We start from the raw sequence: 26,673 nt of genomic DNA, 5'->3' as shown, positions 1-26,673 counted from the left end.
CTCTTCTGTAGCATTTTTTCATTGGTATATCTGTTTTGCAGAGGTGGTCAGTCTCATTATCCCTGCTTTACAGATGGGCTAACTGAGGCATGGAGAGATGAAAGTGACTTGCCCAAGGTCACCCAGCAGACTAGCAGCAGAGCTGAGAATAGAATCCAGGTTTCCCGAGTCCCATAAGGTAACATCTGCTGAAGAATAATGGCATGCTATTTAGTAATAGACACCAAGGGGCCAGAGTCTACTGTCAGTGTCTTTGTATTTTGCACTGATGTGATCCTTAGGGATAGCAATGTTGTGCCTTCTGATTTATTCTGAATTGTATCAAAGAATTGGGTGCAATGATTTCAGTGGGGCATTACCTCTGATTTACACTGAGTCCAATTCTGATGTAACCAAAGTATCATAGGCAACCTCCCTGCTAGCTGATTTCTAAGGGCCTGAGCTTGCTTTCTTAATAGCAAAATATTAACAGCAGTGGTACAGTATCAGGACCCCAAAAGTCTCTGCAACTGGCAGAGTAGCCACAGCATGTTGGAATATCTACAGATTTTTCCTGGAATGTTTGGCAGCCATGCTTCTTCCTTCCTGTTACCAGCTGCAGCAGATGTATTTCAAGTAACATTTAATTAGAACATAATACATCTTTCAAACTGCTGCTGTTCTGTAGTGTGAATTTGAGAGGCAAATCTTTCCCCACATTCATATCCTAAGTAATTGAGCTAATGGTTATGGGGTTCCATGGGTGCCATTTAAAGGTTTTAATCTGTAATCTAAATCAGTTTTGAACCCAGTCTGGCAGAGGTGAGGTGCTAATCCCCTACTGGGCCCTGTATCTTGGCTATTTTGAATAGCTTTCCTATCCATTTGAGAAAGCAACACTACCATTCCAAATAAAAACTCTGCTCTGCATAGTTCAGCAGATATAAGCATGTTGTTGACCTATTGGTATTTGTGTCTTTTTTTTTACCAAGTGACATTTTCTCTTCTAGGATAATAAACACAGGCATGAATATTGATGATCCAAAAGGTATGGATGGGGAGATACTGTAGGATTTCACTGAAAGGGTGCAACTTTTAAACTACATATAGGGCTTGTCAGCTGCCAGTGGCCCTGCTTCAGCAAACCACTTAAGCATATGATTATCTTTTAAGCATGTAATTAATCCCATCCCTATTCAAAGTACTTAAACACATTCTTAAATCCTTGGGATTTAAGCATGTGCCTAAATTTTCCAAAGTAACACTATATTTACTGTGGTAAATGTTCACAGAAAAAAATCAAGTATTCTGGAAATGAAATGGGAAGGAGAATAAACATCAGAAAACATTTTTATTATATACAATTGTGGGCTAAACTTAGCCATGATGCAACACCAATGACTTTAAGGCAGTTACAGCAGAGGTGAATTTGGCCCTGTGGGATCAGTTTCTTTTCCTTTTCTAGAAGATTCAACTAATCTTAGGGTAAAATCTATGTAACTTAATAGGGGATGAAACAAACAGGGTTCCTCAAATTAATGCCAGGGTTCAGTAGAGACTTAAGCACCTACTTAACTTTTACACACCACATAGTCCTTATTCAATGTGGCAAGCAGAGCACTTCCATAAATACTTGAACATCCTGATCCTACAGCTGAATCTGGGCAGGCAGAGGGGTTGGCCTGCCTGGAATCACTAGTAAGAGTAGTGACTAAATAGTTAAAATCTTAAAAACCTGTAGTATTTAATCAAGTCATGTCTATGTAATCCTGTTTAGGATCTGTAGAAACCAGTGAAGTTCCTCTATATTTGTATCTTTTCTCCAGTACTGTATCTGTTTTGCCAGAAAGATGTTGAAATTCTCATTTCACCCTTGCCCTATGGGGCTGTGAATCTAAATGTGACATTGGGCAACTGCTTTAGAACAGGCAAGTCAGGCCCTGATCCTTGCATTGGCTCCAACAGGATTTTTTGTGGGTATAAGAGTCTGCCTGTAGGGATCAGAACACAGGACTGGGCCCTTAGCATGTGGGCTCTCTGGAGTAGGGACCTGTTTGTTGTTACTACTTTAGTTAGCATAATGGGGTGCTTATCTTGAGTGGGAGTGTGCTACTGAAATAGAATGATAGTTTAGTTAGTTCCATCACTGTTAAATCTGAGAAGTACAAAATGCAAAATAGCATAAATGGTGAAAAGTCAAGTAGGGTATACATATTTTTTTGCTTTTAATTGTTTTAAAGGCTCTAAATCTAAACAGTAATAAAGCTAAGGATGTTATAACATGGTAGGGCGTAAGTGTGTAAGGCATTCTCCTATGCTTAATTTTAGATCTCTGGGTCTTGATTTAACATACAGTTCTTTCCCCCTTGATATCCAGTTAACCTTCTAAAATGAATCAGTTTGCTTCCAATCTTGTAGCTTTCCTTATGGAACTAGTCTTACAGAATGGAATCAGTGAGGAGTCTACAGAAACTCAATAGACTTCTATGGAAGTTACCTAGGCATTCTGCTACACCTCTAGTCAAGAACAAAAATTACCATATCAACCTTAAATCCTACTTTTGCTGTAAAAGATAACAGTATGCAATTAAAGTTCATAAAAAGTGTCTGAGCACCTTCCAACAATGGGTTGATGCAACAGTAGATCATTCTCCTTTTACAGATGTGGGGGAACCACTTTATCTAAAAACAAAGTCCTGTTATCTGGGAAAAAGAACAGGAGTACTTGTGGCACCTTAGAGAATGTATTTCAGCATGAGCTTTTGTGAACTACAGCTCTGAAACCTGTTATCTGGGAGAAAGTGGAGTCCTAATCCAAGCTACTGACTCTCAGCTGGTGCCTGAGAACGTGGATAAGCCTATGTTAAACGGGCAGCTGTACATGCTTTTCTGGGAGGCTGGAACCTGTGCTTAATCAGATTTCCTCAGAAAACAACCAGCAGTGTCAGTAAACAGGCTAGGGTCTTTCACCTGAGAGTCTGGCTCTGCTGTGTATAGACAACTCTAAAAGGCTGCAGGAAGTACCCTGATCAACAAAACTAGAGCAGGCTGGGGATCTTCTGATTAAGCCGTTTTCACTGAAAAATGCTGACTTACTGAAACCAAAGGAGTCTTGTGAATCGGGTGGAGGTTTTGAGTTGACAAAATATTCAGGGGAAAAAGTAATGAAATGGTTAAAATGAAACCTCTTGACCTCTCAAAATTAAAATTTCTTTTGTCTGAAAAGAGTAAGGCATCTACTACTAGTAAATTAGTATTAATTACTATGAAGTATTAACCAGCCTTCATTACCCCGCCTCTCTTCCTTCATAAACTTACTCCTATTCATTAATTTACCCCTCCCTATTAATATTCATCCCAGTTTAAAAACTCAAGTTCAGCAAAACAAACATGACTAAGATGAATTAAATAAGGCAGTAAAGGTGCATTTTACCATCAAGGGGATAGTCAATCAGACCAACGTCTGCATTCATTACTCCTCCATTTACCCCATTAACTCTTCCTCGGTTCCCTCATTAATTACTCTCCTCCCCATTAACTGCCCGCTCTTGCCCCCCCCGGGCAATGACTTCTCTCATTTAATCTAATTTCCTATGAGGGAGGCAATAACCCCACTCATTAATCTTGCCATTGCCGCCTCTTCATTAATTGCTACCCGGCCCCCCCCCCCCAATAAGCAGTGGTGCAGGGCAGTCCCGTGCCGTCCCTTGAGCAACGCAGCAGCGGAACCTGCAGCAACAGAAGCGCGCTCCGCCCCCACCCCCCCTTCCCCGGGGGCGCGCAGGCACCCCAGAGCGCGCACGCGGCGGTCGGCGGCGAGCCCGCTGGTCCCTGCCCTACTGCGGGAGGCTGCAGGAGGATGAGCTGGGCAGCCCGGCGCGGAGCAGGGGCGCAGCGCTCGTGCAGCCGGCGCTGGGAGGCCAGAGGTAGGCGCGTGCCAAGCTGCAACCCCGGCCGGGCCAGGTAAAGCGCTGCTGCGGGCAGGGCCAGGGCCAGGGCCAGGTGCAGAGGTACCGCCGCTGCCCTTGCGTGTGTCTGTGGCTGGGTTTGCAACGGGGCGGGATCGGGCCCATCCGCGCTTGCTCCCCTTCTCCATGCCCGGGCTGCGCAAAACTGCCTCCTGCATCCCTCCTGGGGGGGGTCCCTCTTGTCCCGTCTCCTCCCTCTGTCCCCCATCACCCTCAAATACCCCTCTGTCCTCTCCCTGCTGCTGCAGTCCCCATCCCGCCCTGGTCTGGTCCGCAAGGCGATCCGCTCAGCGCAGAGAAGAATGGGGCTGGACGTCTTTGGGGTCCGTGTGTAAGCGCCTGTCTGGCGGCTCCCTTAGCCCGCTGGGGAGGGCGAGCATTTAATCCTGCGCCTTACAGGGGGATTTGGCCAATCCTCTTAACCGTGGCCCCGATTCCGTCCTGCTGCGGAGGCGCGCAGCCCTCACCGGCTTCCCTGGGTGCCCTCGCCACCCAAGGGCAACATCTGGCTGTGACACAGTCTCCTGGGAGGGAGGGTGTAATGTGGCTTCATGCCATGTGTGAAGAGTTGAGATACCTGATCAGTTGGGGAGCTGGTTCTGTGGTCACTCTAGCTGTGAAATCCCACAGAAGTTCCACCCTCAAGACAGCTGCAGAATCTGCCATAGAGAGATTTTTCTGTCTCTCCTCCTCTTCCCCACCTTTATTCCAAATTTTGTCAAACAAAACCATGCAGTGGGGACGTGTCTACTTTTGGACCTCATGGAATATCTCCCGGCTCTAATCTCTTGCTCTCCCTTGGTGAGGGAAATGTGAACATCAGGGCTGGTATCTGATACCAAAAGGGTTCTCTTCCCCTGCCACCCTATGATGTCTAAATGTTGAATGGTATTACAGTACAGTATGTGTGTGTGTGAAAATACTTGTGTCAGTTTCTTGGGAGCGCTTAGGTGCGGAAAGGAAAGGTAGTATGGACATAAACCATGAGCCGCCTTTGTGCTTCAGGGTATGTACCAACCTCTGATGGGGAGGGAATTCCCCCCCCCCTTCCTGGATTGTTATTTCTTAATTGTTTACTGCAGTGTATTTTATTTAATTTAACCTCCCCCCTAAGGCTGCTGGCATAGGCAGGTACTGATTATCTGGACTACTGACCTAATCCAGTGGGGTTATTATGAAAATACCTGGAGTGTGAGTTGCAATCTGTGCATCGAGGCCTTGCCAAGAGAATACGTTGCTTATAAGATGGGGAGATGGGTCCTTTGTCCCTGTTAACATTGTTTTTTTTAAATATGCAAGTTCTGTTGTGTTGGTGTGTGAGGCTAGGCGGTATTAGTCAGGTGGTAAGTGCTGAATCATGTGTACTCCTGACTATACAGCAGGTTCAGCTATTCGCTATCTCTAGGAAATGTGCCGAAACTGGTCATAATGGCATATAAATGCTCTTCCTTTTATTGTGTGTGAACAGTCCATGTCTGCTGTAGGAACCTTTGGGGCCTGAAAGAACGATGTGTTGGTGTGATATTTATTTATTTGGCCATGTCTGCTCCTTGGAAAACATGGACACACAAATAACATGTATGTAGTGAGCAAGATCTTTGAATAAGACAGTGCAAAAGATCTGAATGGGGAGGTTATACTAAGGGTCAGAAAGGTTGAGAGAAATGTTTTCACTGAAAATTATGATAGTTCTTTTTAGAATCTGTCTGGGATTTTTGTTTTTCTTCCAGGTCAGATCCTGCGACTAGCAGTGTTGTCTATTCAGTATTATTTCTGAAGCGATATCTCCAGCTTTCTCTTTCTGAGAGCAAAGCTGTACAAAGTGTAAGTGTGTGTGTTTGGGTATGTGACAGAAATTTGGCATACTGAGATCTAGACATCTTACTGTTTTAAGATGAATACAGTGGAGATGCCACTGTTGCCTAGGTACTCCTAACAAATGCTGAAGACAAAAGCAAAAATTCAAGGATGTTGATTGAGATGCTGGTTCCTTCATTGTTAACCAGGTTTCTGTAAAATGCCTCCTTCAGCAGACAGTTAAATTGAATGCCAGCATGACTGCTTTGTTTCCCCAAAACTTCTTTACACCACAGTCTAGCATGAGAAATAACCACTTAAATTCAGGATCATGCTTTTTCTCTGTTAACTGCTTAGATCTGGAGCGCATGCAATCTGCTCCTTTTTATAGATGTGATGTGAGAATGTTCCATTCACATAATGTATACAGATAATCACAACTAAATGTAGAGATGGGCACAGTCTGCAAAACTTGGAAATGGACTCCTAGGTCAGGGTGGTTTGGGTGTGGAGGGTTGATATGGAGTCCCATTGTACTAATGTAACGTGAAGGAATCCTTGTCCATGACTAGGGCTTGTTAAGGGCTACAGTAATAATAACAATTATATAACAGTAATAACAATAGCAATGCCTATTACAGCAAAAAGTTATTTTATTTTCTCTCTTGCTCCAGAACATGGAACCGTGTCATCTCTGGGCCCTTGTCCACTTCTCTCGCTACCTGTCTGTTCTGAATCCAACATAGAAATGCCCTCTTGGTTTTAAAATCCCTCCTTGAACTCACTCTACTGGGCATCTCTAGTTTCATGTCCACCTGCTCCTACAAACTTCTGTACCCTGCCTGCTGACAGAAGTGGTTTGCGTGTGTGAAATGATATATGCACACCCACCCCACTTGCTGGAAAACATATGAGGGGGCGGGGAGCAACTCTACCATCTAGAATAGAGAGTTGTTCCCTGAAAAGCATGGGAAAGGTTTTCAATAAGCTAAGGAAGGAGGGATGAGGGTCACTGCTGAAATCCCCACTGATCCCAGGACATCGGTTCCCAAGTGATTTCCTCCAGATGGCTCATAGGTTCTCAACCCTGTACAATCAGCACTTCTCCTTGAGTGGCTGTGATCCCCTTGTCCCTCCACCAGCTAGCATTTTCTTCATGTGGATTTCAGTTAATAAATCCTCCAGGCCCTTACGGAAGCACATCCAGGTCCTCCTGCAGGATGGCAGGAAATGGGATGCCATGTTTCCAATGCCAAGGTCGCAAAAATCCTGAGATTAAAAAAAAAGAAAAAGAAAAAGGAAAACTTGGATCCTTTTTATTTGCCCCTCACACACACCTTTTTTGTGTCTTTAGGGTCACATTTTCAAGCTTTTTTCTCTGCAGACATGAGGTCTAGAAACCTTATAAAAACAAAGCCAAGATTTTCATGAAATAATACGACTCCAGGGGCTGGGGCTTTACGTACAACATCAATACTGTGAGAGTTGGCACTGCTGACAGTGATTGTGTGCTGCAGAGCTGGTACTACCTCTTTCTGTAACTTTCTCACCTTCGTGCAGGCTCCACAATGAAATCAGAGCTGGTCAAATAATCTGCTCCTGAATAATTATTAGATGAGAGAACTGCCAGAATTCACAATGAATGTTAATTTGCAATGAATTATTCAACTGCCTGTTCAGACATTCATGTGATACAACTGTCTCAACATTCCTGGGTCTTCTATATAATTGTCACTGTTGCTGGCTAAGTGCCTTTGGGGTGGTTTTCTATATTGCACCAACATCAAAAATGATTAGAGATGCTCAGTCATAATACAGTAGCAATAGATAAGGCCTAATCCTGCATATCCATACTTCTGAAAGTTGTCATGGAGCTTCAGTGAGGCTTCTTGCATGTGTTGGGGCTGCTTATGTGTGTAAACATTTGAGCGAGAGAGGGCTCATGTATTGGTCTCTTATCCTCTTTGTGTTTTACAAAGAAGTATTTTAAAGGTGTTTATTGAAAAGGAGTTATTTATGTGATGAGGTCCAGCTTGTTGAATTGTGGTTTTGGAAGGGACTTTGGGTTCTTAGATTAAAAACAACAGAAGGCTGGATGGCATAGAAGTGGCAGAAGAAAAATAGATCAGAATTTGTAGATGAAGACTACTGGTTATTGGGATCTTAGGTTTGAAATACTGTTGGTGAGTTATTTGTGGTCGTGAGAAGGGCAAGTTGAAAGAAAATGGATACTGACAGAAAGCAATGAGGCTTTTATTAGTATTTGTTTCACAAATGAGGGGGGAAGTATTGAATAAACATTTTTTCTAAAGCAGCTTTAATTTTGTCTTTCTTTTGGAGCAGTTTATATTGAAATTTAGTTTTACCTCCATAATCATTCATGTAACTGGTAGCGTCCAATGCTATATCTAGAGTGTGTCCAGTTATCTTGTAAGCAAGGTTGCTGTGGGATGAAAGCATGTTGCTTTTCTTGCAACAATTTAAATCTTAAATGGCAAGTGACTTGCCAAACCCTGAATACCAGGACTCTGAGATGGTGGAATTGATACACTTACCATAAGTGGCACTTCATGTTCCTGTGAATGCTGCCATGTAAACAGCACAGTTGATCAATTACTGAGAGTCTTGTCCAGCAACATTTTGTATTTTGATATAGGAAACACTTGTGTTCTGACCAAGCCATCACAAAGAGTGAATCACTTTGCTTTAAATCTCCATTAAAACCTTCTGATCAAAGGACACACTTATGGATACTGAATGAAAGTGTGTGTGTGTGTGTGTTAGTGCTTGTAAAAGGAAGGGATTAAAGGCACTCGCTAGCTAAACTTGGACATTATACAGAGAAACAAAGATAGTTCAGACTTCAGCTCTGCCTATCTCTTGAGATTTTTCAAAGTAGTCCACGGGAATTAAATGCAATTGAACTAAGCAATTATGGATGGGGAACATTCTAATTATGGCCCAGCTCCTGCAATATGATCTGCACAGACCTTTGCACCTGCATGGAGCTATGTTGAAGCCAGTGGGTTTCTCTCCAGGTGCAAGAGTCTATGGAGACCATATTGCAGGATCTGGGCCATAATTAGAATGCTCCCCATCCATAATTGCTTTGCTTAATTGCACTGGAGTGTTTACTAGTTGCTGTTGTGTGGTATATGTATATGTTTTTAAAGTCTGGTTTGCACTGGGGTGTGTGTAAGGGGGAAATAAACACGTTTCTATAGATCTTGATGTTCTTTTTAACACAATTCTTATTCCAAAACCTAAATTTTTGTCTGTACTTCCTGGGCAGTCTCCTTAACACTCCTGGGGTGTCTCATTTGGCTACAGCTCATCATTACCAAAAGTTTCCTTGATATTTTCAAGCAGAGTGGCCTGTGAAAACTTATAACTAGATTCATTCAAACAATTCTGTAGCCTCTAACCAAATCTCATCCAAGATTTCATTTTCTTCCTTGCACTGTAGGTAATCTCTTTCCAGAACTATCTTCTTTAAAGTGAACTATCCAGGACTACAGGTTTAAATCTTGTTGGCTATTTTTTTTTTTTTGGTGGTGCTTTCTCCAATAAAGCATATGTCATGACATCAGTCTTTCACCTGTGCAGCTGCTCCTTCCCCAGCTGTCCTGGGCAGTTGCTATATGATCTTGGAAGCCCAGCTCAGGGTGGATTAGCTTGCATTCAGTGTTGTGCTAACTAGGCTGTTAATATTTTACAAGGACTGAAAGAAACCTTGCTATGTTATGAGGGATTAAATTAAAAAAAAAAAAAGAGGATTAAGAACCTCAGCCCTCCTACAGGGCTTGCAATCTATAGTGAATGAGGTAACAAGCCAAGGATTAATAACCTAACAACTAGAAATGGATTTGCATGGCTAACTCAAGTGAGCATTTTCAAGGGCAATAAAAAGGATAAACCGTAACCGTACCTCTCAGGAATCCCTCAGTTTGTGGGCTTTTGCCCCATAGCTGTCTGTATGGCTAAATCCTATCATTCTACCTATGGTGATCTGTGCATCCTCTGGTTCTTTCTGCTTGGTGCTGCACTCCCCACTCAACTGTCTTACAGGCAGAGAGAGCAGCCTGTGGTATGTAGAAACAGCAAGAGCATCACTCCTGTGCTGCAAGCTGGAGGCTTGTAGGGAGGACTGGGAAGGTCTGGGTTGCAGGGGTTGAGGGGAAGCTAAGAGTTAGCTGGAAGAGCATTAGCTAGAAATCCTGGCTGTTACTGTTCTGACACTGGTATCCAACAATGGTTTGAAGGATACTAATGTCCAGGGCTGCTCTAGACCTCTCTGAATTTGTCTCATCTGGACCAAATGTACAATGGAGAGATGCCAGGTTTGGATGGTTAAGAGGAAATATCTTCCACAAAAAGGCTGTGGGAGGATTCACTGCAGCTCTCCATGGCCAAGTTCCTGCAGTGAATTGCTGTCACTGGTTTCTTCTTTCAGGGGCAAAATCGGTTTCCCAGGTTATACTACCCTGGTACTGATTTGAGCAATGGTTCAGAATTACAATAGGGATTTACAATTGGAAATCTTAGACATAGTCTGCAGATCTCAGGTTGAAAAACACTGTTCTATAGTAACAACAACCTTCCGTGTGCCCCTTTAGATATAGTCTGCAAACCCTTAGAGGTCCACGGACCACAGATTGAAAACCACTGCCCTAAGAGAACAGGGAACATACCAGGTTAGCACTATTCATTCAACAGCTGTCCAGGGTGCTGAAATCCAAGACCCACATAATACACCTTCGCTAGCACCATTTAATTGAGTTGTCTTCTAAGAGTTAAAACAAACATGGCAATGGCTGCCCTTTCCTTATGAACAGGGTCTGGGGAAAGTTCAGGTTCTGTCTAAAAGTGTGTGTGTTGGGGTTGGGGGTGCTGATCCTTCTACCAGGGAAATACTGATCCACATGTTGCTGATGCTACATTGAGGTCGTCTCAAGGAAGAAAAGCTTAAGATCAACCCTTCCTTTTCACATGCTTTAAGAAGTTTCACACATGGTAGGTTTATTTAACAGGGAGTTTAATGTGTAATTGGCACTAATCTTCTGTGTGAATGGTGTACGTCATTCTGCTGAAAGTAATCAAAGATGATTGGTACTTGGAGTCAGCCTGTATCCTTTTGTTCCACGAGTTCTGACCACTGCATGCCTCTTTCACAGTAGGGTATGGTACCACCAGCCACCTCATGTTTAATTACACTGTCCTGTTTGTGACAAGTTGGGAGAGTTGCTAATATGCCTTACAGCACTGCTTGGCTCTGTGGTGATAAAGACGTATCTGTATACTGAGCTGTACCCTTATTGGGTTAAGGGCGCATATATGTATATAAAGCTCTGTTTTGCTGTCACTTAAATGGTGTCAGGATTTGTGACATCTTGCTCTCAGATTTCTAGTAGACCCAGCAACAAAGAATGCTTGTTGCAAGCTCATTGGCTTTTGTGTTTGGATCCTTGTGACGTCCCCACAGATGTGTGCAGGCGAGAGGGAGAGGAGAGTGATAGAACTGAGCCTTTGTAGTTGTGCACACATGACTGCACACATGGCATCGCTGAAGTCTCTCTGTCTAGTCCTCATTTCATAGTACACCTGGCAGATACCAAACCTCAGGGGGGGGTTGTTTTGTATTGCGTTTTTTTGGTATCATTGTTCTGTGAAGCCTGTGTCATGCTGATTTTTGCTAGGGTTTCAGTGTAGCTGATGATTGAGAGCGTTGCACATCTTATCTGTCTAGTTACAAATTGAAAACAGGATCTCTGGTTAGGCTGTTGTGCCCTCTACGTTGATATATGATGCACAGTTGTTTGGGTTGAGGATGATCTCTTAGAAGTCCTAGATGGCCAATGCAGTGGAGAAAGGGGTGAGGGGAAGGGGAACTACTAAATAAGAACCGGTTATTGAATACTAACTAAGATGGAGCCAGGCCTTCCTCTAAACTAACATCTCTTCTCTCTTCCCTCTTTTACCCCCCGTAGAACTTACTACAAAAGCTCTGGTAACTTGTACAGAATGCATGTATCTTGTATGGTGACTATTACACAGGCTCTTAAACATAGTCTCTCTCTCCCACCCGCTCATCCCCACGTCTCGCGTACACTCACAAGAACATCTCTGGTTCACATAATGCTCTAAACAGGACAGTAAACATTAACAAAAACCAGTCATGTTGTGCTGCTTTTCAGAGACTGGCATCTAGGTGATTGACAGCACCAGGATCCAGATGCCAAGCCCCTTAGAGTTTTCGTTTTCCAGTCAGATCAGCAATTGGGCTTTGTATTTTTGTCTGACCTCTTCTCATCTGTCTTGGCCATGGTAGCAACTGTGAGGCTGACCTGACTTCAGCCTGATAACAGAGCTCTCTTCCTTGTGTGCCTGGCTGTCCCAACCCAACTTGCTATTAAAAATTCTGGTTTCTGGGATGAAAGTTTCTCAGGATTGACAGCAAATTAATTTGGAACTGTGTGTATTGTGAATGTCCTGTGCAAAATCTTCACACACAAATAATCATTCTGTGAGGTCAGCGGTAATGTTTCTCTGTCACCCAACTAGCCTTGCAGGTAAATGGACATTGATTAGTCCTCTACAGGAGATGACCTAGATACAGCACCATCAAATTAATAGGCTTAAAAGAACATGTCATCGCAGCTAATAGAGCTGAAAAAGTTGGCATTCTGTGGGTTGGTTTGCTTTTTTTATTCCTCTGAATGCAGAACTTCAGAAGAAGTGACTGCAGAAAGTCAAGTCCAAATACTTTCATTAAGCACAGTGGTGTGACTGAGACAGGGGAAATGGGACGGATCACTGGAAACTCTGTCCTTCCTGCTCTAGCTTTGAGGAGAAGGACTTGGCTCCACCCCTGGCATGGTGTGGGGGGGGGGAGGAAGTGGCTGTGATGCTTAAGGTCATGAGATAGAATCATAGAAGAGTAGGGTTTGAAGAGACCTCAGGAGGTCATCCAGTCCAGCCCCCTGCTCAAAGCAGGACCATCACCAACTAAGTCATCCCAGACAGGGCTTTGTCAAGCTGGGCCTTAAAAACCTCTAAGGATGGAGATTCCACCACCTCCCTAGGTAACCCATTCCAGTGCTTCACTGCCCTCCTAGTGAAATAGTTTTTCCTAATATCCAACCTAGACTTCCCCCAATGCAACTATGAGACGCATATGTTTCCTTGTTCTGTCAATCTGCCACCATTGAAGAACAGCCCTACATACCATCTTCTTTGGACCCGCCCCCCTTCAGGTAGTTGTAGCTGCTATCAAATCCTCCCTTTCTCTTTCTCTTCTGCATAGACCAAATAAGACCCAGTCCTCACCTCTCTTCATAAGTCAAGTGCCCGCAGTCCCTAATCATTTTCATTGCCCTCTCACAGGACTCTGTCCAGTTTGTCCACATCCTTTCTGTAGTGGGGCCCAAAACTGGACACAGAAACTCCAGATGTGGCACACCAGTGCTGAATTGATCATAAACACAGATAGCTAGGGTTAAGTTTCTTTTACCTGTGAAGGGTTTAACAAAGGGAACCAAAACACCTGACCAGAGGACCAATCAGGAACCGGATTTTCAAAGCTCAGGAAGGGAATTTTTGGGTGTGTGTCCTTGTCTGTGTCTCTAGTGCTCTCCGGCTCTAGAAGGGATCTCTCTATCCTCCAGGCTTTTTCTAATCTTCTGTTTCAAGTTGTAAGTACAGGTTAAGACAATATAGGTTTTTATATGTTCTTGTATTACATGTGTGTATTTTGCTGCAATATTTTTAAATGGTATTTCTTTTTGATAAAGGCTGTTATTCAGTTTGTTTTCTTTAAGCCATGACCCTGTATATTCACCTTGATACAGAGACCATTTTTTATGTCTTTTTCTTTCTTTTATATCAAGTTTCTTTTTGAAACCTGTTGGATTTTTCCTAGCGGGGGGGGGGCGGCTCAAGGGGATTGCGTCTGCAGCTCACCAGGGAATTGTGGGAGGAAGAACAAAGGGGGAAGAGAAAATCTCTTGTGTTAGAGTGTTACAAAGCTTGCATTTGCAGGGACTCTGAGTGAGGGGTGAGAGAACCTGATCTCGCTGATTTGCATTTCAAGGAATTGAGATAGGGTGATCATCCCGGGCCAGCCAGGGAGGGAAGCCTGGGAGGAAGTAAAGAGGAGACAAGGGGGAGGGGGGTTATTTCCCTTTGTGGTGAGACTCAGAGCATCTGAGTCTTGGGGTCCCCACAGGAAGGTTTTGGGGAGACCAAGAGTGAGCCAAACACTGGAATTTTTGGCTGGTGGCAGCCTATCAGATCTAAGCTGTAATTAAGCTTAGAGGAATTTATGCTAGTACCCTCACATTTGAACTCTAAGGTTCAGATTGAGGAATTATACTATGACGTGAATAGAAGGGAATAATTATTCCCCTCAATCATTTGGCAGTGTTCTTCTGTCCTAACTGCAGAGCTCTGCACTTGTCCTTGTTGAACCTCATCAGATTTCTTTTGACCCAATACTCCAATTTGTCTAGGTCATTCTGGACCCTAACCTTACCCTACAGCATATCTACTTCTTCCCCCCCGCTTAGTGTCATCTGCAAACTTGCTAAGGGTGCAATTAATCCCATTATCCAGACTCATTAATGAAGATGTTGAAACAAATCGATCCGGCCCAGGACCAACCCCTGGGCACTCCCCTTGATACTGGCTGCTACTAGACATCGAGCCATGGAGCAATTACCCTTTGAGCCTGACGATCTAGCCAGCTTTCTATCCACCTTTATAGTCCATTCATCCAATCCATATTTCTTTAACTTGTTGGCAAGAATACTGTAGGAGACAGTATCAAAAGCTTTGCTAAAGTCAAGGTATATCACGTCCACTGCTTTTCACCATAACTGGCTCTGTGGATATCTCATCATAGAAGGCAGTCAGGTTGCAGAGGCATGACTTGCCCTTGGTGAATCCATGTTGACTGTTCCTGATCACCTTTCTGTCCTCCAAGTGCTTCAAAATGGATTCCTTGAGGACCTGCTCCATGATTTTTCCGGGACTGAGGTGAGGCTGACAGGTCTATAGTTCTCTTGATTCTCCTTCTTCCCTTTTTTAAAGATGGGCACTACATTTGCCTTTTTCCATCCGAGACCTCCCCCAATCACCACGAGTTTTCAAAGATAATAGCCAATGGCTCTGCAATCACATCAACCAACTCCCTCAGCATCCTCAGATGCACTGCATTCAGTCCCAAGGAGTTGTGAATGTCCAGCTTTTCTAAATAGTCCTTAACCTGTTCTTGCATCACTGAGGGCTGCTCACCTCCTCCCCATATTGTGCTGTCCAGTGCAGCAGTCTCAGAGCTGACCTTCTCTATGAAGACCGAGGCCAAAAAAGCATTGAGTACTTCAACTTTTTCCACATTTGTCACGAGGTTGCCTCCCCCATTCAGTAAGGGGCCCACACTTTCCTGTACCGCCTTCTTGTTGTTAACATATCTGTAGAAACCCTTCTTGTTACCCTTCACATTCCTTGCTAGCTGCAACTCTAATTGTGCTTTGGCCTTCCTGATTACACCTCTGCATGCTTGAGCAATATCTTTATACTCCTTCCTAGTCATCTGTCCAAGTTTCCACATGGCTGATGACTACTGCAGCAGTTGGTTGACTGTGTCCATGGTGGTTCTGGTTAGCAGGAGAAGTGGCTAGTAGGATATTCTGGGCACAGAAGTTGCTGTTCAGATTGTCTCATATGTTTATATGGTTAAAAGACAGGCTACCTTGTGCCTTGATCCTGTCACAAGCTAAGGAAGGATCAGCCAAGCCAAGTATTTGGCTAGATGGATTTCCTTGGAAAATAGAAATGGATGGTATTGATGATTAAGAGGCATTCTTCCCTATGCACCAAATCACCCAACATGCTGGTAGGGGTGCTATCTGGCAATGATGTAAAACTATAGTCATGACCACTTGTGGCCATTAAGGAACTCCGAGAACTTCCCATGGGATTAGGTGAGGGAAGGTGGAGTCTGCCCTATTGCAGGCACTGGTAGTTGCACCTGGGTAGCTGAGAGGAGAATTTTGGGCCAAGGTGAGCATGGTCAAATTTCGGCTTGCACGGTCATTGCCCCCTTACAGTCCCCTTTTAGTTGCAATTTGAGACAGTGTTCTTAATTCCCTGCTCTGGTGTGTGGTGCAGTATTGCTGTGTTTTTGCAGGTGTTAATCTGAATCCAGATCCAGAAATCAACTTTGCAAATGGCACCTACCTTTATAATGAGCTGATTGCATTCTTGGGTGTTCAGAACCTGGTTCCCAGTCTTGTGATGGGAGCTCATCCAGGGGCGGCTCCAGGCCCCAGCACGCCAAGCACGTGCTTGGGGCGGTAAGCCGCAGGGGGTGCTCTGCCGACTTTGTGGCGGTGGCAGGCAGGGTGCCTTCGGCAGCTTGCCTGCAGAAGGTCTGCTGGTCCCGTGGCTTCTGGATCTCCTGCAGGCATGGCTGCAAGAGGTCCGCCGAAGCCGCGGGACCAACGGACCTCCCGCAGGCAAGCCGCCGAACGCAGCCTGCCTGCTGTGCTTGGGGTGGCGAAATGCCTAGAGCTGCCTCTGAGCTCATCTCTAATCATTGTTCCTGAAAACATGGATCTGCATAACTAAAGGGCAGATTTTCAGAGTAGCTCCATTTTAGTCACTTACTTTGATGACAGAATCAAAACTGAGTTCATCTGGCAAATATGCCTTTTATTTAGGTGGCTAAATGGGAACGGAGTTTTTCTGAAAATCTGGCTCTGTCCCTCTGGTGTGGTGGACTATTTTTTTTTTGTTACACTTCAGCTGTACTCCATGTAGAGTTGTTACTCAGCAGAACCTCACAACAGATGAGACCACTTCAGCGTGACAGACTGTAAAATTGTCCATGTTCTTCTATTTTCTGAAGTCCTGCCTCCCTCTTGGAGTTGTGTATTATCTCCCATTCTGCTTGTTTTTCCCCCTTGAGGGAATTACAGCCTTAATATTGGGAGCTCACATCCAAGAAGTGGCATAAACTTGGGCTTTATTACTAAAAAGGAAAAAAGCCTCCCAAACTGTCCTGCCCATCTGTGTCTACATTTATATTATCATAGGAAGCTAGGGACGTGAGGGTTATTGTTTTGGAAGGTGCATTTCAACTTTGTCTGAACTGTTTTACAAAAGGACACCTAAACGTTAGATGGTGCAAGGACCTATTAATGATGCTGAGAATGTCAAACTTGTTATAACTGTGAATTACAGTGCAGGGTTAGCAGCTCTCCAGAAGAGATGTCTGATACCAAATTTTAACTAAGAACTTATCAAACTGAATGAATGTGTAGTTAACAATAAGATGAGGAGGTGGCTCTAGAAACCAGATAATTGCATTTAAAATATCCTCTTATCAGCTCTTATTTGGTCTTTATGCAATTGAGCTTTACCAGGGTAGCATTATTTTAAATGGCATCTCATTCTCCCAGTGTCATTGAAGGATCCTCTCCTTACAGATTCCCAGATGTGATTATTAGTGTTTGCCACTTGGTTCCACCTTTTTAAATATAGCCTTGTTTTTCAGAATGTTTTATAGTAGAGCAGTGGGTTGTAGAACAGAGGCCTTGAAGGGGGAGAAAAAGAAGTGACCATCCCTGCCCCCACCTCCATTTACCATCGCTCTCCTTGTGGCACCAAGAGTTTGTCAGATCCTACCCTTCTTTGAAACGGGCATCTAAAACAAGCAATAAAAATCCTGCCTAAGAATAAGTGAAGGTATTGATACAACTCTGCCATGGTCCATATAAAACACTCATATTCTGTCTAGACTCCAGTTAGAGTTGAGCCATGAATTCATCCTCTTCTATTTTAAAAAATCTCCATTCTTGTCTTGACATTAGTGAGGAGTCCACAGCACGAGCAAGGGTACTGGAAGCATTTTGTATGTAGTTGAGACTGGGCCGACGGAACCTTATTTTGGAAACTTGGGTCCCCCCTACTGGAGACATCCTCTCTCCCTGCACCCTACTGCCACACCTGTGAGTAACTGAGGCTACATCTTCACTACCCACCGTATCGGTGGGTAGCAATCGATTGCTCGGGGATCGATTATATTGCATCTCATCTAGACGCGATATATCGATCCCCAAACGCGCTTATATCGATTCCGGAACTCCACCAACCCGAACAGAGTTGCGGAATCGACAGGGGGAGCCGCGGACATCGATCCCACGCCATGAGGCCGGTGAGTAATTCGATCTTAGATACTTCGACTTGAGCTACGTTATTCACGTAGCTGAAGTTGCGTATCTAAGATCGATTTTCCCCCGTAGCGTAGACCAGCCCTGAGACAATTCTGCGTTTTGAGCTCCTCAAATCAGAATGAGAGAAGGCTGATTTATAAAAAGCTGCCCACAGTGTGCCCTCTTTGAGGGGTCCTCCACTTTGGAACCTGCTCGACCCCTGATCTCATATAGCTTGGATTTCTTGTTTTCAGGGCACACTGCAAGGTGCCTGTGCTTTTGGAGAGGGAAGAGAATGCTGAGGGGCGGATGTGTGCAAGGGGAAGGGATATTGGTTTATTTTGCTTGGATATGAGGTACAGCTACTGAGAACATCTTCTGATTTGACTGTCTTTAAGTTTTGGCTAGATCACAGGAGTAAGAGTGAGTTTGTTTAAATATTAGAAAAAAAGAAATATTTCTGTCGCTTTATCCCCCTCCATCCTTCTCTTGGCTACTCTCAACCCTCTGCGGATTTTCTAAGGTGAGAAATCCCTCACACCTGGTTTCTGTCAGTCATCTCATTCATTGGATAGCTGAGGGCTCTTCAACAGATTTTGTCAAATCTGTCATAGTCCTGTTCTGATCCTTCCCTCCCCACTGTCAAACTTGGATTGTCCAAGCCCTGTATCAATACATCTGAGTGAGGTTTTTACTGTCATTGTATTCATATTGGTGGTGAATGTTCCTCAACCGCAAGAGATAAGTCTAGGCAGGAGCAGTGCACCGTCTCCACCCCTCTCCCCACTACTTCAATCCTGACCAAGAGAGACCACCCCTAGGATGAGGTGACATGCATGGCTCCTGCATGCTTGGCCTGAAGCAGCCAACAAGGCATTATCACAGAGCCTTTATGATGTCAATCCCTGTTCACTGGGACCTAGACTGACATCAGCCATGTTGTAGCCCACCAATAATGGTCAGACAGTAACGAACTTTGGTCTCTCTGAGTAGCTGAATTGAAACTGATGAACTGTGTGTGAAAGGCTTTGCAGCTGTTACCAGCTCTTCGTTTACAGGCTGGATGACTCAATCTTCTTAAGGTACAAGAACTACTATTATGAGAAATAGCTCCCCCATAGATTGTAGAGCCTCTGGTATGTCAAAGGAACGGTGGAGACAGCAGCCCAGTAGAGGGAAATAGCTAAAAATGATTTCTGTTCCTGAAACTCTCTTTTCAAATACTTTTTAAATACCATCCATACCTAGGTTTTGTGTGATGGGTGCCCTTGCATACCAACTTGGCAATGCCATAGATCCATTTTCATACTAAAAAAATGACATGACGGGAATGCAGGTGTTTGCATTTATGAATCAAGTGTGAAGGGAATTTGGGGATATTTCGCCAAGCAAATGAAAACAAATGTGCTCTCTCTCTTTGTATTGTTGCAGGCTGCCTGCATAGATCTACTGAGTACCTGGAGATCCAGGTAAATTCAACACAGTCCCCAGTTGTATACAATGATCTTTTTCTGTGGTTCTCTCAGGCATTCAGGACTTTGACAAAAGTGGGCCAAGGCTACAAATCGGCATTTTATCAGCTTTCTTAGAGGCTTGTTTTTCTTCTCCCTTTTATCTTTTTTTAAATGTAAAGGAAAAAAGCTCAGTGTTCCCAATCGAACCTTCACTGTCCGTGCTGGTGCAATTATGTTTGGCTGTAGTCCGTGACATAACGTGCCTTGACATTTTTTTGGTGATGTCACAATATTTTGAGGAGTTTTGTCACTGTGTTGACATGTACTAAGAGGCTGAACTGGTGAAGCGGACAACATCTGTAAAATTCAGTGCAGCAACGTTATTAATGGGAGGAGCATGGGGAGAGGGGTTCTGGACTCTTTTAGGTAGCTTATAAATCAGTCTGTCGGTGATATCAAATCAGAGTCCCAAGGCTAAATTAAGGTGCCTCTTCCTACCTTTGTTAATGGATAGAAAAGATTTAGGCCATGGGGTGTGCTTTTTTTTTATAATTGACTAGTGATTTCAGATGCCCAATTTGAGACCTCCTGAAGGGGCCTGATTTTTCAGAAAGTGCCAAGCTCCTGCCCTCTGATAATTGGGTATCTGGCCACTGGTTGCATTTAGAAGTCTTGGGTTTAAGGTGTAATGAGGATGAGAACTTTTGTCATTCAATTACTTAGGCCGTGTACAAATCAAAAAGTTCCTGACAACGGGGTCCTGGGGTTTACACGTGTCAGTGTGGGAAGGATTAGAGAATGGGGCTGGAGTCAGGACTCTGGGTTCTGTATCTAGCTTTGCCACTGATTCAGTGTATGGTTTCCTCCCTATCCCCTTGGGCAAGTCACTTAACCTCCATTTCCCCATCTGTATAATAAGGGTGAAAATACTTGACACACAGTGGAATGTGAGGCTTCAAGTTGGCAGTTTTGAAGGAGTATGGCCCCCAAACCCTCATGAGTGGGAATGAGGCATCTGACTCGGTTAGGTTCCGCAGCACCTGCCATGCAAAGAAGGCAAAATAATGGCCTGGAAGGGTGTTTGTTTGATTTGTACTGACCAGCATATGTCCTAGACAGAGATTAGGGCCATCCTGTTGTTGAAGCAGGCTGTATGTAAATGCTGTCAGCTCAGGCTACACATTTAAAAGTTGGTGTATGTGGAGCATGTCAAACCTACTTAGTGTGCTTTAGCACAGTGCCCTTCTGACCAATTAGTAAGCCAGTTCTGGTCCCCTCCTGTGATTCACTTACCCAGAGCATTCGGTGATAAGGGGGAAAGGGTGCTAATGAACTTTGCATAGTTGGATCTTCTATATGATCAGGCAGGGTAGTGTGAGGATGGGTTATTGAGCTCGGCATACTGTCTAAAATTGTACAGAGTGCTGGTGGAGATAATGCTACCTGCTCAGCACTTCTCATCCACCAAGAGCTTTATGTTAATCCTCATAGTCACCCTGGCAGAGGCATGCAGGGGAGTCAGTGTTGCCATCACCGCTCCTCAGATGGCAATACCGAGGCTGGGTCTACACCACAGACCTATATTGATATAACTGTCACTCAGGGTGTGAAAAATCCACATGCCTGAGTGACGTAGTTAAACCAACCTGACCCTCAGTGTAGAACACACTGTGTTGGCAGGAGAGCTTCTTCCATCAACATAGCTACTGCCTCCTGGGGATCTGGCGGTGATTTAAAGGGCCTCAGGCTCCCCGCATGGCTGGAGCCCTGGGCCCTTTAAATCACTGCAGGGGAAGCCAGTCCTGTTGGGTACGGACCGGCTTACTTTCACTTCTGGGCCTAATAGTGTCTTCACTCAGCTGCTCTCTGTAGCGCTGTACATGAAGACAAGACTGAAGGATTGACAAGTTTGATTTGCCCAAGATGGCTTTAGGGAGTCCTTGTCAGAGCTTGAGAATCCTGACTTTGTCCTGTGTTTGGACTTAGAAAAGCAAAGGGAGTGAAGTTGGCTTTCGAGTTCTAGTCTCAGTCCCAATGCAGCTTTTAATTTGAGGAAAAAGAATAAATCCAGGCCACCTGAAGGGTGCTCCTTGCAGGTGTGGTGTCTGGTACCATCTGAGGGACTCAAGGATGTCTCCATTCCTCCTTGCATAACAACATATCTATTGCTCAGGCAGATTTGGATCATTATAGCCACACGCTGGGGCAGATACTTGCTATAACAACTGCTCACACGCTGAGGCTTTTAGAGAGAGTTCATGCCTAGTCCCAGGTGGTGACTCAAGCTTTCAGAAGCAGCATGAGCCACTTTAAGGTGTGGGTTCTCCAGGCCATGTCCCTTCAGTCATTTCTTTCTCAAGGGGATTTCAGCTGAAAAGACCCTTAGAAGCGTGCAGTGCTAAAAGCCTGCTAAAAGTAATGGATGGATTGCAGTGACTTACAGGGAAATAATTCCATCGAGGGGTTAACTTAAGCGGCTTATGGTAGCAGGGCTAGAATTGGTTCCAGGTAATGCGCTGCAGTTCAATTGTTTTCTTCTGTATATCTACCTATTGTACAAGGCTAGGGCCATAAAACTCCACATCTCTCACTGGAGCCCAGCGCGTGTATCCAAATCCAGGGTACAGCCCTGTAAAAGTACAACTGAAGGACTTTTTAGTCATGCTGACTCAACATTGTGCCTGGGCTCCTTTTTGAGATGCAGTTCCCAGAAACCTCATTTAATTGACCTGAATGTTCCAAGAAAATCCATCATTCAGCCTGCTGGATTATGAGCGAAGAATAGCATGTGATACTATACAGCTGCTGCTGCAATCTTCCTATTATAATGGGAATAATAGGCATACAAGTAATTGTCTATAATCCCATCAAGGGCTCGTGGAAATTTATGACAGCAGAGAACTAATGATTTGTCACCAGAACTCTGCAATAGAACATCTTGTGTTGCTGTTGTGTAATGCTGCCAGCATTCAAAAAAATCACTGCACTGTCATCAAGCTAGTACTAACATAACTGTATTAATAGTGTGTGTCTTCTTTACAGTCTAGTCTATGGACACTGTTCCCCAAACCCTATATTTAAATTAAAATGACCCAAACCTGTTTTCATATCTTAAAAATTATTGCAATAACTTGACCTGACCTTTCTCTTCCCCATATCTGTCACCCTATACCATCCCTGTTGTAGGCTTGTTGACTCTTTTTAGGCCAAATCCTGGCTCCATTGACATCAGATAAGACATCACATGGCCATCTGTATAACCATCTAACTTGTAAAAAGAACAGGAGTACTTGTGGCATCTTAGAGACTAACAAATGTATTTGAGCAGAAGCTTTTGAGTGCTAGAGCCCACTTCATAGCCCACAAAAGCTTATGCTCAAATAAATTTGTTAGTCTCTAAGGTGCCACAAGTACTCCTATTCTTTTTATGGCTACAGACTAACAGGGCTGCTACTCTGAAACCATCTAACTTGTATAACATTTCTCATCCATAGAACTGGAAGCTCCACATAAACCATTATTATGTTCATTTTACGGGTAGAGTAACTGAAGCACAGAGAGCTTTTGGCCACAAATTTTAAAAGTCCACTCATTTTTGGGTACCTGACTTAAGAGCATTGGGCCTGACCTTCAAGGTTGCTGAGCACCTACAACCTTGCCTGAAGTCAATGGGAGATGTCATAATCAGCTTCTATGAAAATCAGGCCCTAGATGTCTCCAGCTGGCCATGTGCAATTGGTGGACGCTACCAAAAATCTGATCCTAAATTGGGTTCAGCATGTGGGTGCTGGGTGATGGTGGCCTGTGATACACAGGAGGTCAGGCTAGATGATCCTGGTGGTCCCTTCCAGCCTTACACTCGAACTTGCCCAGCTCAGTGGTAGGGCTGGGAAGCAAACTCTCCTGACTGCTCGCCCAGTGCTCTGTTCACTGGACGACACCATTGCTTTAAGAGTTTATATCCTCGCCCCTAACTGATAAGCTCCAAGATTGTGGCTGTCATGTTTTTGAGGATCCAGTCCTGTATAGTGCTCTACACCTTCAACCTGTGTTGAAGTCTACGGCAATTGAGGCTACTTAGCACCTTGTGGTGTAGGGCTCTAACCCTGCAGATACAGCCTCTCCACAGCATAAATCTGCTGAAGCGTGGAACCTGAAAATATGTCTGAGCCTCGTTACATGACTGGCATGGACAAAACTACAAGTCCAAGCCATATTGCTTCTTGTACTGGGAAAATATACTGTTGCATAACATAGATTTTATAACCCCCCCCTGGACTTTACCAATATGCTGCAAGAGTAATCTATTAGGGAAGAGATTACTTACTATTTGAGCCAACAAGCAGATGACTTCAATAAGAAATGGATTCCAGTGATTACTTTAAGGATGATTCCCTGGACCTCCATCTGTTCTGGTGGACACTACAGTCCATGCCAATTTTCAAGTTTCGGACGTGATCCTGAGAGGTACTGAGCAACTGCAGCACCCGCTGAAGTCCAGGGAAAGTTGTGAGTACTTGACCGCATGTGCCTAAATATTGGGCGTAGGGTGTCTATTTTAGGTGCAGAGGTTTGGAAATGTTGCTCTAAATGCTTATGGTGGACGCCAGATTAACAGTACTGGAGGCTGAATTCCTTTGCTGGGTAGGGTGAGGGGAGCTGGCAATAGGGAGGCTGTTAATTTGCATGATAGAAACTCTCTGACCCTATGCTGCAGGGTGCGGCCACTTCACCGAATGGCTGGCTATTGCCTTCTCCTGTTTCCATTCGACAACTTGCCCTGCAGCACAGGAGCAGGGATAGGAAGCTTGCTGCATCTTACGGCCCTGTGCAGCCCAGAGGAGGACTGCTTCCTCTACAAAATTCCCCTCTGCCTTGCCTGGTTACTCACGCTTGGCACAGGGGGAGGATTTAGTCCTTAATGGCTTCTATTAATAGCGCACTCCTTCTGTGCCGCATCAGATGGGGTGCCAGCAGTTTGCATGAAGCTCTGGGGTGATGCCTTCATTCTGGTGGCCCGATCCAGGTTCCATCTGGCATTTCCAGTGCCCTGGCAGGGCGAGGGCATGCACGTCGCTCCAGTGGTATCAGTCTTGCTTGTTTGGAATAGGTTCCCAACAGAGTTGGAAGTTACTGTCAGATACCGTCTGTGTGATCTGAGCAGCAAGAGTGATCAGTGCTAACCAAGCGGCAGGCGGCAAATGATTTAACCGTGTCATCACCACAGCCTTCTGAAGGAAGAACAAATCAAAGCAATTGGAAACACACCTTCATTAGGACATCTCCATCCACCCTCTGGCCCAATGTAGGATTATTCCATAAAACAGGGAGCAAGGATGCGTAAAGTACAGAACAGAGAGTCAAAATATCTGGGTTCAGTTTCCCCCCTCTGCTACTGAGCCATACTGTCACCTTGGGCGACCCTTTAAAAGCTCTGTGCCTCTGTTTCCCCACCTGTAAAATGGGGGTAAGAGTAGTTGCCCACTTGGCAGAGGTATTGTGGGGCTCATTACATCGGCCTATGTGAAACCCTTTAGGGTCCTCAGAGGGAAGGCACTGTACCAGTGCAAAGTATTTATTATGAGGGCATTTAAATGTATTAAATCTTGTCTTTGCCTGACTCAGTTCAAAATACGTCAACCAGTTTGCAATAAATCCCAGTTGTCAATAAAGGGGGGGAAGCTTAGAAAATAAAATGAGCCCATGCAAACAGCATTGATGTAACAAATGAACAGCAGTAGAGGTTGCTTACCATAAAATAGTGAACTACTACAATAGCAATTCCTACTGACCAATGAAAGGGACCTTTTACATTGTCTGCAGAAAGGCATGGTGCTATTGATTCTAAATAGATGTTTAGGTGCTGGGAAGGCAGATGGAACCCTGCAATGTAATTACTTTACAACACCCTAGACCCACTGCTGTTGGCCAGATGCTGCGTGATGGCGGTCTGATCTGGTCCAGGTCCTAAGAGGCTGGCTTTGGAAGCTGTGCTGGCTAAGTGCTGCTTTCCCCATACTCAGCACTTTTGTAGAATCTTTCTGCAGTGCAGATGGACTTCTCTTTAAAATAAACATGGGCAATTCCGATTGCAGCCAAGCGAACCTGACACTCGACTGAAAACTCATTGTTCCGATGCCTAGGGACCTAAATGCAGCTCGGTGCTCCGTGCACTGCCGCCTTGATATCTCTCAACCTCAATTCTTGACAAACCCATAGCCATTTTTAACATCCGACTCTGGGGGCCAAGAGAAACATTTTTGGGAGTTCACAGTCGCTGTCTGCATATGTTAAGGCCTAATTGTAGCCAGCTCCTGCCAGCTGTGACTCCAACAGAGGAAGTGAGCTCAGGAGCATGACCTGCCACTGTGAACTATGTCTGCACAAGCCTGAACTTCCTTCTAGCACAACCCTGTCAACACCAATTACTAAGAGGCTCGAAAACATGAGCACTGGTATGGTGCTGTTCCAAGCTATGACTCTGTTGCTGTGAGCTTCCTTGGAGCAGTGCCTTTTTGGTCTGCTACTCTACACTCTGACTCCTGAGCCCTTCTGTGCAAGCTTGTTAGGGCCATGAATAGCGAAGATGCACAGTTTCTGCTCTGCTAGTCTTTTGATCTGTAGAGAGCTCCCAAAGAGAGTCTTGCATCTCCACCTACCTTTGTGATGATTGTCAAAGTGTACAGCAGAGTTGTGGGGTGGAGATAGTGAAGAGTGTGGTCAGTGGCTTTGTGCACTGATCCCATAGGGTCAAACTTTCCTGTGCTGGAGGAGGGTATCAGGTTTATGCACTGTGCCTTCCAATGTTTTTTGTATCCTGTCATTTTCCTTGGAGCAAAACCTTCTTGATGGAGTTTTGTTCCACCTTCCAGAACCCACTGCTGCCAGCTGTGATTCTTGTGGTGTGAACTTCCATTGAACAAGGCTCAGCTGATGCCAGCTGTGACTCTGGAGGGGCAGCCCAAGGGGGAGGGAGGAATGCTAGAGTGAGTGCTCTTTCAGATGAAAGCATAAGACCTTCTAATTCCTATTAATTCTTATTTTATAACTTGTAGCATTTTTCAGACAGTCCTCTCACCATCCCAGGGTAGTACTTAGCAGTGTCTTCATCTTGGAGAAGGAGCTGAAGCAAGAGAGGAACTGACTTGCCCCTGGCTAAAGAGAACCAGAAATCAAACTTGGGAATTCCTGGGCACCAGTCCTGCATTCAGAATACTAGCCTATGCCCCTCCCATCATCCTTAAGCTATTTTTCTCACTTGCT

The 26,673-nt window shown here is 44.6% G+C and overlaps 1 protein-coding gene across 1 annotated transcript in view; it reads left to right on the top strand.

Moving 5' to 3' along the window:
* The first annotated feature begins 3,869 nt into the window (after positions 1-3,869).
* Positions 3,870-26,673, top strand: part of NFASC (neurofascin) — a 198,440-nt gene continuing 175,636 nt past the window's right edge. The window contains exon 1 of the mRNA XM_075064860.1: positions 3,870-3,942. The gene's annotated coding sequence lies outside the window, so the exon portion shown is untranslated. The remainder of the gene's footprint in view (positions 3,943-26,673) is intronic.

The sequence above is a fragment of the Chelonoidis abingdonii genome, chromosome 4, assembly GCF_003597395.2.
Source record: "Chelonoidis abingdonii isolate Lonesome George chromosome 4, CheloAbing_2.0, whole genome shotgun sequence".
In the NCBI taxonomy this organism is placed as follows: Eukaryota; Metazoa; Chordata; order Testudines; family Testudinidae; genus Chelonoidis; species Chelonoidis abingdonii.
Note: the sequence above shows the minus strand (reverse complement) of the source record. Positions and strands in the feature narration are given on the sequence as shown.